Source organism: Danio rerio, chromosome 10 (genome assembly GCF_049306965.1).
Source record: "Danio rerio strain Tuebingen ecotype United States chromosome 10, GRCz12tu, whole genome shotgun sequence".
Lineage (NCBI taxonomy): Eukaryota > Metazoa > Chordata > Actinopteri > Cypriniformes > Danionidae > Danio > Danio rerio.
The window spans coordinates 40,867,850-40,884,800 of record NC_133185.1 but is presented as its reverse complement, the minus strand read 5'-3'; the positions used below and the strand labels follow the sequence as shown (position 1 = coordinate 40,884,800).

At 35.7% G+C, this 16,951-nt stretch overlaps 1 protein-coding gene and 1 long non-coding RNA gene across 9 annotated transcripts in view; one reads left to right on the top strand and one right to left on the bottom strand.

The window, feature by feature from the left end:
• The window catches only part of rtn4rl1a (reticulon 4 receptor-like 1a), a 235,371-nt gene that overhangs the window by 107,080 nt on the left and 111,340 nt on the right, over window positions 1-16,951 (bottom strand). The window lies entirely within an intron of this gene.
• Window positions 1-16,951, top strand: part of LOC141376432 (uncharacterized) — a 251,223-nt gene that overhangs the window by 207,651 nt on the left and 26,621 nt on the right. For 6 of the 8 annotated variants that reach the window (XR_012386473.1, XR_012386468.1, XR_012386470.1 and 3 more), the window contains one exon: window positions 16,184-16,660. The exons of the other annotated variants lie outside the window; for them this stretch is intronic. This is a non-coding gene — a long non-coding RNA (uncharacterized lncRNA). The remainder of the gene's footprint in view (window positions 1-16,183; window positions 16,661-16,951) is intronic. 8 annotated transcript variants of the gene reach the window in all.

The window sequence follows — 16,951 nt, the reverse complement described above, 5'->3', positions numbered from 1 at the left end:
GGTAAAGTTAATAAGCTAAATTGACCGTAGTGTATGAGTGTGAATGTGAGAATGTATGGGTGTTTCCCACTGGTGGTTTGCAGCTGGAAGGGCATCCGCTGCGTAAAACATATAGTGGATATTTAACGGTTCATTGCGCTGTGGTGACCCCTGATAAATACAGGAACTAAAATATAATATAATATAATATAATATAATATAATATAATATAATATAATATAATATAATATAATATAATATAATATAATATTAAGTGTTTAGTTGTTTCCCCAGTGTGTGATATTTCTTCATTTTCAGTGTGTTTTTTTTCAGCAGACAGATCAGAGCTAGCATGGCTGAGTCATAAAGTTCACAGATTAAATTTGTTTTCCAGCTCTACACAAGCAATATCCAACCACTTTCTGCTCGTAAACTTTTGCACCGTCGCGACATATTTCTCTTTGAGCCGAGCCGGCACAGATTGTTGATTTGCATTTCAATACGTTTGGCTCACGGCGCGCTTTTAAGTACACATTAGTGCTTGCTGTCAGTTCAAATGGCCCAGTCTTACATAAGTGAGCGACAGGCGACTGGACTTTCCATTATGCCGCTACAATCCACAAACTCTCAAGTCAGCTGAACTGCAATGTCAGCTCGGAGCTCAGTGAACACAATGAAACAACTGCCAGCTCTCCACACGCTATTACCAGCTCACGCCGCTCGCTAATGGAGGGAAGGAAAGCTTTACTGTCACCCTACAGCGGGCAATGCCAACACACTGAGGAATACACGAGCAAAAAACTCCAGAGCGCACACTCATGATCTCTGCCTTGGTTTCAACTGACACAAAGATGAAAAATGAGCTGCTGCCTTTTATTCTTAAGCTGAGTCAAATGAACATTACTTATTACATGGTTGATTGTAATACTCAATTCTGATTGGTCAGTCATGGCATTTCAAGGTACGTTATTCTGAGATAACAACCACTAAATAACACAGGCTCATCCGGGAAATCCAAATCATTTTGACTATCAATGAACATATTTGCATCCAGATTCGTATGTATTTGCTTGTCTTGTTTTGCAGTTTTTGTCTGTTTGGCGCCGTCTTGTGAATGAATCATACGTAGGTTATTATGCTTTGTGGTTTTGTTTAGGTCAACTTTTCGTTATTGACTGTTTGGTGCCATTTTGAGACTGAATAATAAGCAAGTTAGTGTATACTCCATCCAACCCAAGCTCATTCTGAAAACATAGTCCTGGCAGGTACGTATGGCCGCGTTTATTTTTTTCAAGCGAACGCTAAGGGGCGGTGTGACGCTGTTCCCTATCGTGCTTGCCGGCCGGCCGACCGACCACTTACTTCCTTGTGGAGGGCTTCCCCGCTGCAACCCGTTTGTACACTCAGCTCACCGTGTACGTTGGGAGGCTCGAGATGCACAGAGGAGTTGACCACGGCGATCGGTTTCGAGTCCGGGGAAGAGCGGTTCTAGCAATCAGGTAAGACAAAAACAGAATCCCAAAAATTAAGTGAACGAGTTTCGTAAAAGTGAGAACGCGGTGAAATTCGAAAACGCGGTAGAAAAAAAAAAATCAGGGCTTTTCTTTTTTTGGACGGCTTTTTGTAAACTGTTGCTCAGGTTTAGGGAAGCGAGCAGGCGGGCGGGCAGGTCGATCGGTAAAATTGGTTGGGTTCAGGGAAGGAGGAGGGCGGGTCAGTCGATTGGCCAATCGCGCAGTCAGTCATCCAGTCAGTCGGACAGCGGCCTCTGGTGGGTTCACGCGAGAGCAGCGCGGGCGCGAACCGCACTCGCGAGAAGCGTTTGAGATGCAAAAAAGCGCACAATAGCGGCCTCTCGCGGATTCGCAAAAACAAAAACTCCCACGGTCCGCGGGACTAGGTTTCCACAATGAGCCCGGGTTGACTCCATCAGCTGTTTTCGTGTTTGTTAGCGTAATTAAATATTTAATAATCTATTTCAGCTTAAAACAATGATTTGTGTAATTTTTTTGTTTTGTGAAAAATAGCCATGCAATAAGTGGAATAAAGTACATCAAGGACGTTTTTTTTGACAGAATAAAGCCCTTTGTTCTTCAGTGGTGTAAAGTAACGAATTACAAATACTCAAATTACTGTAATTGAGAAGTTTTCCTCAGGAATTGTGCTTCACTAAATAGTTAAAAACGTGTACTTTTACTTTTCCTTGAGTACGTTTTTAGTGCAGTATCGGTACTTTTACTCCACTACTTTCCTTCAACCTGCATTCACTACTTTATTTTTCCTTGTCTATGGGGATTAGATAAGTCAGCCCTGTGATTCCTGTTCAGTCAGATTGCACACAGAAGGTAAATTGCATCAGAATGAACTACCTCAAGACAGGGGCGATTTATGATTGCATCAAACTGTTTGTAAGCATTAAAAATGTCCAAGAAAATGTCCAAAATATTTGCATGCTTTAACCCAGAGACTGTTTAGATGCATGTCACTAATGAGAAGATGATGAATGTTTACTGTATGATGACTGAAATGATCTTTGGAAATTAAAATCAGGTTGGCGTCAGAACTCAATGTCAATGCCCAACGTCCAACCTAACGTCTGATAATGTTACAGCTTGACGTTACCACTTTGAAGTCTATCAGACGATGGATTTTGGTTTCCACACATGATGAATAAATATTTAGCGTCAATACGACGTTGGTTTAAGATGTTGGCTCGACGTTGGATTTTGGTCACTTTCTAACACAACCTAAAGTCAACCAAACTATATTTAGTGACAATATTGGACAACAAACTATCGTTGTCATTAGACGCTGTCTAGACATTGAATTTCGATCACCTGACATCACAACCTAAATCTAAACTAATATTAGCGTCTTATGACATTGTGTGTCTGCTGGGCAATAACTAAATGCACTACAGAATGTTACGTTTACACAGACATGCACAAATTAGGTGTAAATGCATCAGTTTTTTACAGCGTAATACTCGCTACCCCCTACTCTTGATTCTTTTTGAAAGGTCTACTTTTTACTCATACTTTGAGTAATATTTACAACAGATACTTTTGCTCTGCTTGCACTACATTTTTAGGCAAGTAATGGTACTTTTACTTAAGTATGATTTTTTCAGTACTCTTACCACCACTGTTGTTCTTACACAACAGCATAAAATACGAATCGCAATAACGCTATTATTGTGTATGTCTTGTTTATTGTTTATCAGTTATTAATTTGCCGGAAATTAGAACTGAACTTAGAAATCGTTTTAAAACAAATCTTTGCGTTTCACAAACAAAATAAAATATGTAGGCTTATGGATGTCTTCAGTGGAGTGCGTACAACACTGTTTCCTTATTTATAAAAGTAAAGGAGTAAAGAGTGAAAGTAAAGTACAGAGAAAGTAAAAAGGCCGAATGGAGGAGACTCGTTTTTTATCCTTGCACTGCAGATGGTCTGTTTAACTGTTTTCTCGCAAATGAAGCGTTCAGTTTTTACACTTACAAAGTGCTAATGCACCATGGCCAACGCAACTGACTCTTAAAGGGAATGTGAGATGAGACTCTGATTGGTTTAATGCAGGTTATGCTCAAAACACACCCATAACTCATTAAGAGAATAAGCACAACCCTGTTAGACCATGCGCCAGGGCATATTTTTCTGTCTTTAAAATAGCAAAAGAGGATTTAAACACATCTTATTGCTTTTGCGCCATGTGCTTTAGTCGAACTCAATCAAAAAGCATCATGGCAGACCATTAAATTGACCAGTGGACTAGTCTGTGCAACCCCAACTCAGCATTACTATTGACATAATCAAGTGGAGAATGATTTTCTGCTGAGTCTGGTGCCGGGCTCCACACGCTGCTGGATTGGTGGAAAATGATGGTGAAAAAAATGTACAGTGGTTGTGGTCTGATGAATCTGTGTATGGTTACACCAACTGGTGCTCAGGAGAGCCTAGTAGCGGGTCTGAGCACTGCTTGGAGATCAACTGGACATCGAACCATTGCTGGAACAATCAGGGCTGTTCAAGTCGAATGAGCTATCTGTGCGCTAAACCGTTTGTACCGTGTTAGTGTGACTAATGTGACTGCATTAGTCTGTTTTTTTAAAAGAAGGGAGGAGCTACTTTATGCCCTTCCCTTTCTTCCCGTTTCAGTCGAGATTACATCAAACATTGAAGAAATGCAGCACTTCACAGGACCTTTAAACGTAAGCGAAAATCGTCAAAGTGTGCACTAGCCTTTACAGTATTTAGCATTTTTCCATTTACTTATTTGCAAACTCAAAGCATTCCAGTAGTGGTCTCAGACATATGAGCCATGCTGTGCCTCGAACCCCTCTCTTCATCTCAGTGAATGTGATCTACTGAGGCTGTAAACGGGGTGTTGTGCTGTAGACGGTGGATGTGATCTTTAATACGGCTCAAGCTATCATTCCACGAAGTGCAGCAATAACTCTCAGTTGTGTTCAATGAGGAGAGATCAGTGAGCCTTTAAAAGACACCACTCTTTTATGTTATATTCATGCGGCCTGTTTTTTTTTTTTCTTCTCTCTCTCCTCACAGGCCAGCTGTCTAAAAGCACCACTGTATAATTGATGTGTTTTTGCAGGCACAGGCTGAGCACAGACAGAGGCTATAAACCCCTCCACAACATGTTCCTCTACGCCTCCTCCTGCTCCTCCCAGATGGCCTCCTTCTCTCTCTCTCTTACTCACTTTCTCTCTCCTTTCTCTTTTTCTCCTTCATCTCTGCATGAGAACTAGAGGTTAAAGACTGAATGTGTGTGATCCTCAGGAGAGCTGGGTGATTTGTGGCATTTGATAAAAGAGGGCATTATGATTGTGTTTAGTTTTACATATTAAGAGTAAAAGAAAAGTGAATGAGCAGTGAGTGTAGATTTCATGAGGACTCAATGGTTTTCATTAATAACACTTTGACTAGCACTTTAAAAATACTGCACTTATTTTATTTGTATGTGTTTCATAAATGTGTGTGTAGTATGGGCTTAATAATTTGATAATCAGTTGTAGTGAAAGCAGGGGATAGATAATTTAGATAATGTTAATATTATTTTTTATATAAAAATAATGTTATACTAATTACATAAGAACAACAACAACAAATACAACAATAATAATAACAACATTATTTGTGGTATTAAATTATTACAAAAAATTAGCTAATAATTTTATTTTAATAAAACATAATAATAAATAATAATAGAACTTTATTCATTTACTTTTCAGCTTAGTCCCTTTATTAATCAGGGGTTGCCACAGCGAAATGAACCACTAACTTATCCAGCATATGTTTTATGCAGCTGATGCTCTACCAGGGTGGGGGGATGGGGGGATGTGTCCTCGAGCCGGGATTCGTACTCGGGACACCCTGTAATAACAATAACAATATAAATAATAATATTAATAATAACATTATTTATAATATTAAATAATATGTAATCATAAAATTCAACTAATAATAATATAAATTTTAATATAAAATAATGTTATACCAATTACATAATAATAATAATAATGATGATAATAATAATAATTGTACTCTTTAATAATTGAAAAAAATACTGCTAATAATATTATTTTAAATATAAAAATAACAATGTACTAATTAAATAATTAATAATAATCATAATAAAAAAAAATAATAATAAAATAATGATAGTAGTAACAAAATAATACTAATAATAATAACAACAACAAAATTATTTGTAATTTAAAATATGCTATTACAAAAATCAGCTAATAAAAATAGTAATTTATTATGTAATAATGTTTTAATGTTTACATAATAATAATAATAATAAAAATAATAATAATAATAATAATAATAATAATAATAACATTATTTGTAATATTAAATTATATGTAATTACAAACATTCGGCTAATAGTATTAATTTTAATAAAAATAAAATTATATTAATTATATGATGATTATTATGATAATAATAATAATAATAATAATAATAATAATAATAATATGTTTGCAATATTAAATTTGCTAATACAAAAATTCTGCTATTAATAATATTAACTTTAATATAAAAATAGTTTTATTCTAATTACTAAATAATAATAACAACAATAATAATTATATATCAGATTTATTAGTATTATTAAATGATATATTATGACACAAATTCTAAAAGGCACTAATCCCTTCACATTATTAATCATTATATTATTTTTTTTGTTATTGTTATTATTATTATCATTTATTCTTTATTTATTATTTATTCTATTTATGTTATTGTAATATGTATAGTAATAAAAATAATTTAAAAGAAAAAGGTTATTATTATTATTATGATTATTCATTTCTGCAGTTTTAACCTCTTAACATCGCTAACTGTATCCCACATAACACCAGGTTTTTATTTGAACGTGTATTGCATAACATTTCTTACATAATAATTCTAATTATATATAATTACTACACTGACAATGGCTGATTGGCAGGTCGGCCACTGTAAGCGGATAGCAGACCTTTATTTCCAAAGCAATAATCCTGTGAAATGATAATATAATACTCTATTAAAAGTCGTGAGTCTGGAGTCTCCTTGGCCTGCCCTACACGCTAGATTACTGTAATCTCTCCTCACACACACACTACACCTGCTTCTCTGCACCTATTGGTCAGTGCGGCGGTAATGAGAGCAGGGACTAACGCCAGAAAATAATGTTTTTATGAGCGACAGCAGAGGTCGAGACGAGCTCGCTCCCGAGGGCATACAAATGGCTTCCTAATGAAGCTTGACATTGGTTATAGGTTATCAATGCGTGTGTGTGCGAGAGACAAGAGAGAAAACAGGTGCAAAGTGAATTTTATGTGCTCGCGAGCGCTATGAAAATGGTAACAGCTAGAATTCATTGGCTCGTTGGTGTAAAATGTGGCAGGGTGTTATGATAAATGGGACATATAAACATTTGACGCTTTCTATGTTTAAGTGCTACGGTATAAACGGGTCCCCGATGCATGAACCAAACCAGAAAATGAAAAAAGGGAGGAAAGGAAAACTTTGCTTTGGTAAACATGTATAAAAACTAGCTGCTTAATGTTTTGCTCCTTTAATATTATAGAAAAGGTATCTCTTTATATGGTACCACCATCTTTAAGGTGCACTAAAGTGCTTAGAAATGTGCATTTTTGTTAGATGTTTGACGTTATCTCAAGTGAAAAATTAAGAGAGGGTGGGACACATACCTGTCAACCCTCCCGTTTTTCCTGGGATTCCCCCGTAATTTACAGATCTATCCCGCTATCATCCCGTAAAGGTATTCTCCCGTATTTCTCCTGTATTTTCAGTCTTTCTCTGAAGGGTGGCAAGAAACATTAAAGAGCCGAGCCTCCCTATATGCAACCCATACCGCCAAACCACCAGGGGGCGCCCCTTGCTCTTAAATGTGAGTCTGTTCTGTGCTTTCGCTTTTAGACATGAAAACACTTTGAAATAAATATAAAAACGGCGCGATTCCCTTTCCTTTTCATTACAGGTGCCATCACCCCTCCTATGCAATCCTCAAAACAATCATATAATGGTGCATGACTGTCAGCTGACGCGCTCATTACTGATAAACAAACGCTGTTTCCCAAACAGATTCTGTACACACGATTTAAAGCCGAGCAAAAGTCTGGCTTTTGGGTGCCTGTTTAAACACATGTACACATAATTAATAATAATATATCGATAATAATTATGTTGATCTTGGTGTTTTTTTTTTTTCCAAACACAACTTATTTTGTCTTAAATTAGCAAAAAGGTAAGCAATGCCTTCATTATAACGTTAGATGAGTGCATTTTTAAATTGACGCCTGTAATGTAATCAAAAGAAAAAATCTAAATAAATAAGAGATTCATTCGCTGCTCATAAATCACAATGTGTCGGTTATACAATAAAGAAGCGGCTAATGAGATTTGATAGCTTGATTCTATTTCATTTTATTAGTCATTAATTTTAATAAGCTGAACTGTTTGCATGAACTGAATTTATTTTTTCTTTTCTAAATAATAATAATAAAACATATTACTGACCATTTAACTGTTTATTTACAATGAAACAGCTCCAAATGAACCTTTTAGTAATTTGGGGATTTTTTTTAAAGGAGGAGGGGGGGGGGTCCCTTATTATGTTGGGCATATCCCTTATTTTCATATCCCAATGTTGACAGGTATGGTGGGACATACAGTAGCTCCTCCCCCTTTAAAAAAATGCATTTTGTTTGTCTGACAGTGTGAGTGGTTGAGCTCGAGCGCATCAAATGTGAAGCGTCTTGAAGGAGGTGGAGTAAGTCAGATGCTAGAAAGCATTTGATTGGACACGGTCCTCTCTGGCCTCTGCGCTAGACTTGAGACCAGCTTTTATTTGGTTAATAGCACAGTCTTTTTCAGATCCTCAATAGTAATGCGCTTTAACACACCTACTTTCTAGTACGGCACACCCATGAGTCCACAAAGTGGGCAAATTAATTTGCTATTTAAACAACACTGTGCAAAATGTGTAAATTAGGGTTGTGCTGGTCTGAAAATATCAACAAATCGCATCATACACGTCTTGCACCTTACTGCGGCGTATGATAGGGCCCAGGGTGATGGAAACCCAGCATTCATTTGACTTTGGTTTGAACATGAAGGGCTTGTCCACTATTCCCAAAAAATCAGCAGCAGCTCATTTACATTTAAAGAGACGCACACAAAAACATTATTTTTGTTCACACCCGAACAGGGTCAAATTTAACAAGCTGTAATAAATTATCTTTGGGGAATTTTGAAGCTAAAACTTCACACATTCAGGAGACACCGGAGATTTATTTAGCATCTTATGAAAAGTGGCAAAATATGTCCTCTTTAATAGCTGACGAGTCGAACGCTGTGCGAGACAGAGTGTTGCTCCCAAGGGCATACAAATGGCTTCCTAATGAAGCTTGACATTGGTTATAGGTTATCAATGCATGTGTGTGCGCAAGAGACAAGAGAGAACAAGAGAAAATAGGCACAAAGTGAACTTTATGTGTTATAAAATGATAACAAGTTGAATTCATTGACTCGTTGGTGTAAAATGTGGCATGGTATTAGATTAATGTACTTCTGTCTGCACCTGCTAACTGTCCTACTCTGGTTCCAGCACCATAAATATTGATAGCAAGCATGAATATTCCTCCCAAGTAATGAACTGTTTTACCGTGACTGACTATATGAATATGTATATGAATTGCTGTGGGGGGATGATATCACACAAGGTAATAGGTATCATGCCAAAGGAAAAATAGGATATGAAATTTAAATCACTGCATTTTGGCTTTAAGATAACAGCAAAACTAGGGATTTTAACAGTAGGCTTTGGATATAACATGCACTATTGGACAAATGTTTGTAAGAATTCATTCATTTATTTGTATATTTGCATTTATATTTATGTATTTAAATGTTTTGAAAGCCTGCTACTGTATGACCACCAGAGCTGCATTTAATTGGTTAAACATGTAGAAAAATACTGCAAAATAAACCACAAAATATAAAACTTTGTATAATTATTTATACATTTTTTTTAATTTTAATAGTTTAAAGGATTATTTATTCATGTTGTATTTTGTTATTTATTTTATTATTATTATTATTATTGTTATTATTGTTATTATTATTAATTAAAACGTTGCATAAATATTTATAAAAATATATTTTCAATAATTTTAAATGGTAATTTAATCATGTTATATTTTGTAATTTAGTTTAAAATTTTTTTGATATATTTCAAAGTTAAATTAATCTTGTATATTGTTGTATTGTATTATTATTATTATTATTATTATTATTATTATTATTAATCATGTTATATTTTGTAATTTATTTAAGTATTATTAATATTATTTTTATTATTATTATTAAATCAAACTTTGTATAATTATTTATAACAGTTTAATTGTAATATATTTCAAAGGTAAATTAATCTTGTTTTGACCTTATTCTAAAATGCGGAAGTGCGCCTGTTTTCGCGATTGTCTTAGAACTTCCGTTTCAGTCGCCTATGGGAGAAATGACAAGGAATAATAAACGGCAAAAAAAGGTCAAACTACTTGCTCTACAAACAAATGTTTGCATGACTATACAGACCAAGTAGCATAATATAATAAGGAAATATCAGTTTGCAACATCAAACAGCGAAACGAGCAGTTTTTAATGTCTAAAAATGAATGGAAGTGAATGAGACAGGAAGTCTCGTGCCAAAAAGATTCAAATGGCAGCGCCCGCTCGTCTGCGGAGAATAAGGTCAATATTGTTGTTATATTGTAATTTATTTAGATATTATTATTATTATTATTATTATTATTATTATTATTATTATTATTATTATTATTATTAAATTAAGCTGTATAATTATCCGTAACTATTTACTAATTTACTATAGTTCAAAGTTAATTTATTCTAGTAAATTTTGTTTAATATTATTATTATTAATAATAATAATAATAATAAATAAAAATGTGTGTAATTATTTATAGCATTTTTAATTGTAATTTTTAAGGGTTATTTATTCAGGCTATATTGTAATTTATTAAAATATTATTATTATTATTATTATTATTATTATTGTTAAAAAATTATAATTCTTCATAATATTTTTTAATTTTCATATATTTCAAAGGTAAATTGTTTGTGTAATATTTTGTCGCTTTTTTAATTAATAATAATAATAATAATGATAATGATAATAATGATAATAACTATATTTAAAATAATAAAAATAATAATATTGTTAATAATAATGATGATTATATTATTAATATTTAAACAAATGACAAAATATTACAAGAAAAAATTCCCTTATATATATATTAAATAAATAAAAAGTATGACAATTAAAAACAGTTATAAAGAATTATTCTGTTTTATTTAATAGTAATAAAAATAATAACATTAATAAAAGCGTCATTGTCTTTTATTTTTGTGCAATGTACTATGTATAGTTATTTATAGTAAAATCTTTTATTTATATAATTTTCATAAGGAAGATAGTGTCTGCTCAGTATGTATGTGTGTGCATATATGTATATACATGGGATATAATAGCATCTTAAAGGCTGCAATTTTAGATCTTATTGCAATATCACATATGAGGTCATAAACCAGAAGTAAAAGATTGATACCATGTAAGAGGAAAATATCTCTGTGTTAGCACAGCGTAGGAAAGCTTCTCTCTTTAGTACCTGAGAAGAGAGCTGCTGGATTAATATCTCTCTCCTGTTGGCCATTTCACAGCAGAATGCTTTCACAGCAAAGCTCGGGGACATGAGAAAAAAAAGTAGAGCTCAGAAAAGACACACACGCATGCAAGCGGCACACACAGAGGAGCATGCATTAACACAAACCAGTGCATTTCATGTTCATCATACCGGAAACGTCCAGATGCACTACGACACCAACTTGCTTTATTGCTTCAGAGATCAGATCAGTAGTTTAAAGGATGGTCCAGTGGTTACGGTGCTCAATAAACCAATTAACATGTTGCAAACAATGATTATGTACAAGGCAAGCAGAACGGATGGCATTTAGTGTCACTAGCTATGTTTCATCCACCTTCTTTAAGTATTTTGGAATATTGCATCGACAAAATAATTAATAGAAATGTCAAGATGCTCATGAATTTAGAAAATCAGCAGTTCAGTTTTTTTCAGAGTAGGAAAAATGTGCATTAACTACGAGGGAAACACATTTATCGAATTATTAATACCAGCATGCACATTAAAAAAGTAATTACTATTAAATACTGCAGATCGATCACATTGTAAAACATCTGAAATGTTGCTTTGGTCAATCTCAAATGCCTTAGCCAAAGTCCACCTTTTTACTGCTTTTTTTAAATTTAAGAAAAGTCTTTTGTGTCTCCAGAATGTGTCTGAAATTTCAGTTCAAAACACCCATCAGATTATTTATTATTATTGTTTACTTCAGAACATTAGAATTTCTGCTCTGAACACATTGTAGCTGTTTTTGTTGCCTGTGCCTTTAATGCTAGTTCTCCCCGTCCACCGTTCCCACGTGCCTGTCTGTCAGAGTGTGCCTCAATAGCTGTGTCAGATAAACAGCACAGTGACAGATATGAAGTAGATTTCACATGTCATTTGTGAGAAATACTGTACTACAGTAAGAACTTTCCCAATGATTATTTGATGTATTTGTTATGGACTTAATTCCAGCCTTTCTGCAATGATAACTTGTAGTCTTTATATCACCCCAATAAGACTGTGGACACACTATACCTACACAAAGCTGAGCTCTGTCCAAACCGCTTTCAAAAGATGATTTTTATCATGGGTGCCCTTTAAAGTGGTTCCGTATTATTACCTCCAGAAACAACACAGGGTCATTGGAGATATGTGCCCAGGGCTACATTTTTGAAAACTTTGAAATTTGTACCCTAAACTACGTTTTCTGGCAGTTTTTGTTTTCACAAATCCACTAGAGGTTGCTGTGTATATTTTTTGACATTATCAAATACAATACTGGGGCATGTCTACTCGTATTACATTATTTGTAATTCAACCAGAGGCTGATGTGCAGATATCTGGCCATCTTAACGTCCTTGCCCATGAGAGAAGCCGGTCGGCTTGTCATCATGCATAATATATTAGCTTGATATCGACTGACCTACCTGTCCCCCTTACCTAAACCTAAAAAGTGTTTTCAAAAGCAATTTGGAAAAGACCTGCCATCACAGCTGCATGGTTTTACCAATTGTGTTTTAAAACACTATTGGTTGGGTTTAGGGAAGGGTGGGGGGATCAGTCAGTTGGTCAGTCAGTAAGTTAGTCAGTCACTCGACAGCGGCCTCTGGTGGATTTATGCTAGAACAGCAAGCATGAATGGCACTCGTGAGAAAAATTAGAGAGCTGAAAAAGCATACACAGTGGCCTCTGGTGGGTGAGCGAAAACAAAAACTGCAAAAAACTTAGCTCCTGGGATGTATTTTGCTCTCTCCAGAAATGTATATAGCAGTTTGTAGTCAGAATGAGCCTGGGTTGTATTTCTCTGTTTTCAAAAATGTAGCTGGGCACATTTTCTTAATGAGCCTTTGATGTCCAGATCTGTCTTGAGCATCTTACCGCCCAAAGAAATGTAATGCCACACCGTGTTCCTTGCAATTTATCTTCTAATATGCGGGTATTTGATTAAATGAGAATAAAGGCTCACAATGGTTTCTCCTACTGCAGCATATTTTATTTTTATGTTGATATTTTATCAGGTTTATCAGGAAGTGATGATTTGGTTCCTTTTGACTCGGATGGAAACATCAGAGACATTGGATATTGTTTTGTGCAATTATTCCAGTGTTGAACTGATAGGTCTTGCATGGAAACATAGCCGATGATAGCAAATTTGCTACGACACTTCTATATATTTGAGTATTTGGTCTCTTTTCATAATAATAAACTGCAGATGTGACTTTTTGTGTTTCACAAAGAAAGAAAATACAAGGTCAAAACAGTCCTGATGAAAGAATTATCCTTTTTTAACTGCCTTTACTGTGCTTTTATGGGTTTTACATTTCATGTAGTGTGTAATGTAGCTATTTATAGAAAAGTTTTAAGATCAAAGCGGACGATAAATGGAGTCTTTTTCATCTCCCAAGAGAAAGAATTGATACCAAAGTGCCTAAAACAAGTTGTCAGTAATTCTAGACTTACTCCTTTCTTTGGCCTTCAAAGACTGTGGCTTTTTTGAGATCTGAAAGAGTTTGGATTGTTTTGTTGACATGTTGAGATGCCATTTTCTCCACAGTGAAAGCAAATGACGAGGACTCATTTCAGTTAATTTTACTGTGTTTACAAGATGATGAATGCATGTTTCCAGTGTTGAAAGAAATGAAATGTAGATATGCTAATGTATGTTTGGTTTACGACCATTAACAACAGGTCGTGTCATTTGACCAATCAGAGCAAGTAGGGCTATTGAAGGGGAGGGGTTTAAAATCTGTGTGCACCAGAAGTAGCTGAGACTTTTATGCCAGTATGTTAAAGCGGTGGTCCAGACTGTATTTTTAAGGCTTGGTTGTGTTTATAAGATGCAAAGCAATGTGTGCTCATGCTTCATTTATAGAAAAACATGTAATTTTTTCATATATCTTACTTTGATTATATACTGCTACTCCACATGAAAATGACTGACATGTTTCCTAGTTTCTTTGAAAGGCCCGCCCTCAAGAGGCTCTGATTGGTCAGCTAACATAATGTGCTGTGATTCGTGGATCGGCTCCACGTCACTAGGAAATCCATGTCCAGTCACTAGCACACGCTGTGCCTCTGCTGTGTCAATATTGTCAGTCAGTGTAGCTGTTAAGCCTGGTTTACACTTCAGCATTGAGTAATAAGCATGACCCACGGTGTATGCCTTGTGCGTTGTCGTGCATTTATTCTTCTGCACAGTTTTTGTGTTTCTCTGCAATAACACTTCCGAAACGCTAGCTGGCTGTAGGTTTTTGTGTTCCTCTGTGTCGAGTTTCTTCGTGGATGTTTTTTTCTAAGCACAACTTTAATGTAGAAGTAGCTCAAACTCACTCATTTTGAGGCGGGAACTAGTGGACGTGCCACAACTTTAATCATAAAGGTAAACACAAAACAAAACACAAAACAAAACACAAAGAGGACTCCTCCACGGGACTCAACACTTGTAAACACTCACTCCAACGGGTTTTGGTGGCTCTCGGTCCCGCCTACACTCATCAGCGATACCAAGCCAACCAATCACAGAGCTTGCAGTACGCGTCATTGTGATGTGTAGTTACGTTTTTTGTGAGGTGACCGATGGCCATGGCGAGGGCTAAGCGACCACGCGCGGACTGCGCCAAGGCATATGTGTGCGCTTGACTCAGAAGTATAAATCAGCCTTTGCCATATCAGTTTGAGCCTGAATCAGACAGAAAATAAAAAGGACACAGTTGAACCTCACACCTGCTATCTAAAATATATCTATATAAGCATGTGCAAGTAATATGAAACGTTCACATATCTTTTGCAAGTTCATTATTTGAGATATAGAACACATGGAAAGCAGCAGCATAGAGATACACTGCAGAACTGGTGAAGATTGTGGGTGTTTACAGCAGTTTTAAGGATAAATATGAGTTTGTCGCTAAATTGTTAGTGATCCCAAACTGCATTTCCCGTTGTTTACATCATTGTTTACTTCCTTGCTACAACATACCTTTTAAGGCTAGACACTATGCATGTAATAGATCAATATTAAAAAATAAAAATACTTACAGGTTGTGGCTCACAATCCACAGCTATTTTTTTATGCTGCTCCTCCTTTGAGCAGTTTTTAGCCGAATCCAGCAATGACCTGGGAGAGATTCTGGAAGCTGACCTTTGTCAAATACTAGATCTATGTATTTTTTATAATTCTCTGGAATATAATTAAAATTATATTGTGAGCACTTCTCTTTTTGTGTCCTTTGGAAGCCCAAATAGAGAAACAGAAGAAGCTCTGTGGAAATAGCAGCGATTGGACGCCATTTTAGCTTTCTCTCCTATAACATTACAGCGCCTCTGGCCACGCTCCTTTTCTGCGTGTTGTGAATGCTCATAACCTGAAGCATTTGTGATCTCACTCGCCCAGATGTAGTCCCCAAACGACATTTGCTGTAGGCTTTGCTTAGCTAACGCTGTAAAAATGTCTCCCTTTGCATCGAACTTTAAACGTATTACATTTATGGATGTTGTTTATGTTCACACAGCTACAATACACATCACCTAAAGTTTAAAATATTTTATCGTATTGAACCACCCCTTTAATGTACTTCCAACTGAAACAGAATATTGAGTAGGGGGTGGGGCCTTCTTTTTGCACATCATTCTCTCATTTTAAACTAATGGGAAGGGGGTGTGGTTAAGAATATTTGTGGCTGAAACCATCAAGCTGATTCCAAACACAGAAGCAAATTGATTATTGAAACAGTTAAAATATTTTCTTTAATCCATTTAAAGTTGTTGCCCCACGTTAGCCCTACACAAAAGTAACGTGTTACAAAGACCATCATGACTACCTTAAACTGCTATGGCCATTTTTTTTTTTTTTTTTTTTTTTTTTTTTTTTTACTTTTAAGCAAGGATCCAGATCCTCTAAGGACAACGAGTGAAAAAGCAAAAGAAAATGAGATGACATAAACCTGTGCCTTTTCTTTCTCTCTTAGAAACTGTAATTAGAAAAGCCGATGTGACCAGCACTCTGAACTGAGGATCAGAGGACAGAGAGGAAAAAAAAAACAGCACATGAAAAGGAAGAACAAAGGCAGGAACAGAGAACAGCAGAGTGAGATGGACACCAGTAGAGTTTAAAGAGGAAAAGAGTCGAGGTACAAGAAAAAAAGTGTGTGTGTGTGAGTGTGTGTGTGAGGGGGATATTTGAGAGACATGAGAAATGTGCTGGTAAGCTGTTTGTAAAGGTCTTCAGACGGAGGACCACGTCTCACTAAAGCAAGGACGCACGTCAAGGAGAAACACTTTTCGCTCTTGGCTTAAAGAGGAAGATGCCCTTCAAGATCCTGGAATTTATAAAGCACAAAAACACACACATGCATCATCACGCACAGACTACTGACTGATCTGAACAGGCTCAAAATAATGAGAAAGCTGAAGGAAAACTAGCATAATCAGAAGACAGAGGACAGGTATAGTGCATACTCAATTTTTATTTTAATTTTTTGGTGTTGTATTGTATTGTAATGGGGGTGACACATTGGCTCAGTAGTTAGCACTGTCGCCTCACAGCAAGGAGGTCGCTGGTTCGAGTCCCAGCTACATCAGTTGGAATTTCTGTGTGGAGTTTACATGTTCTCCCCGTGTTGGTGCTCCGGTTTCCCCCACAGTTCAAAGACATGCACTATAGGTGAATTGAATAAACAAAATTGGCCATAGTGTATGTGTGTGAATGAGTGTGTATGGATGTTTCCCAGTACTGG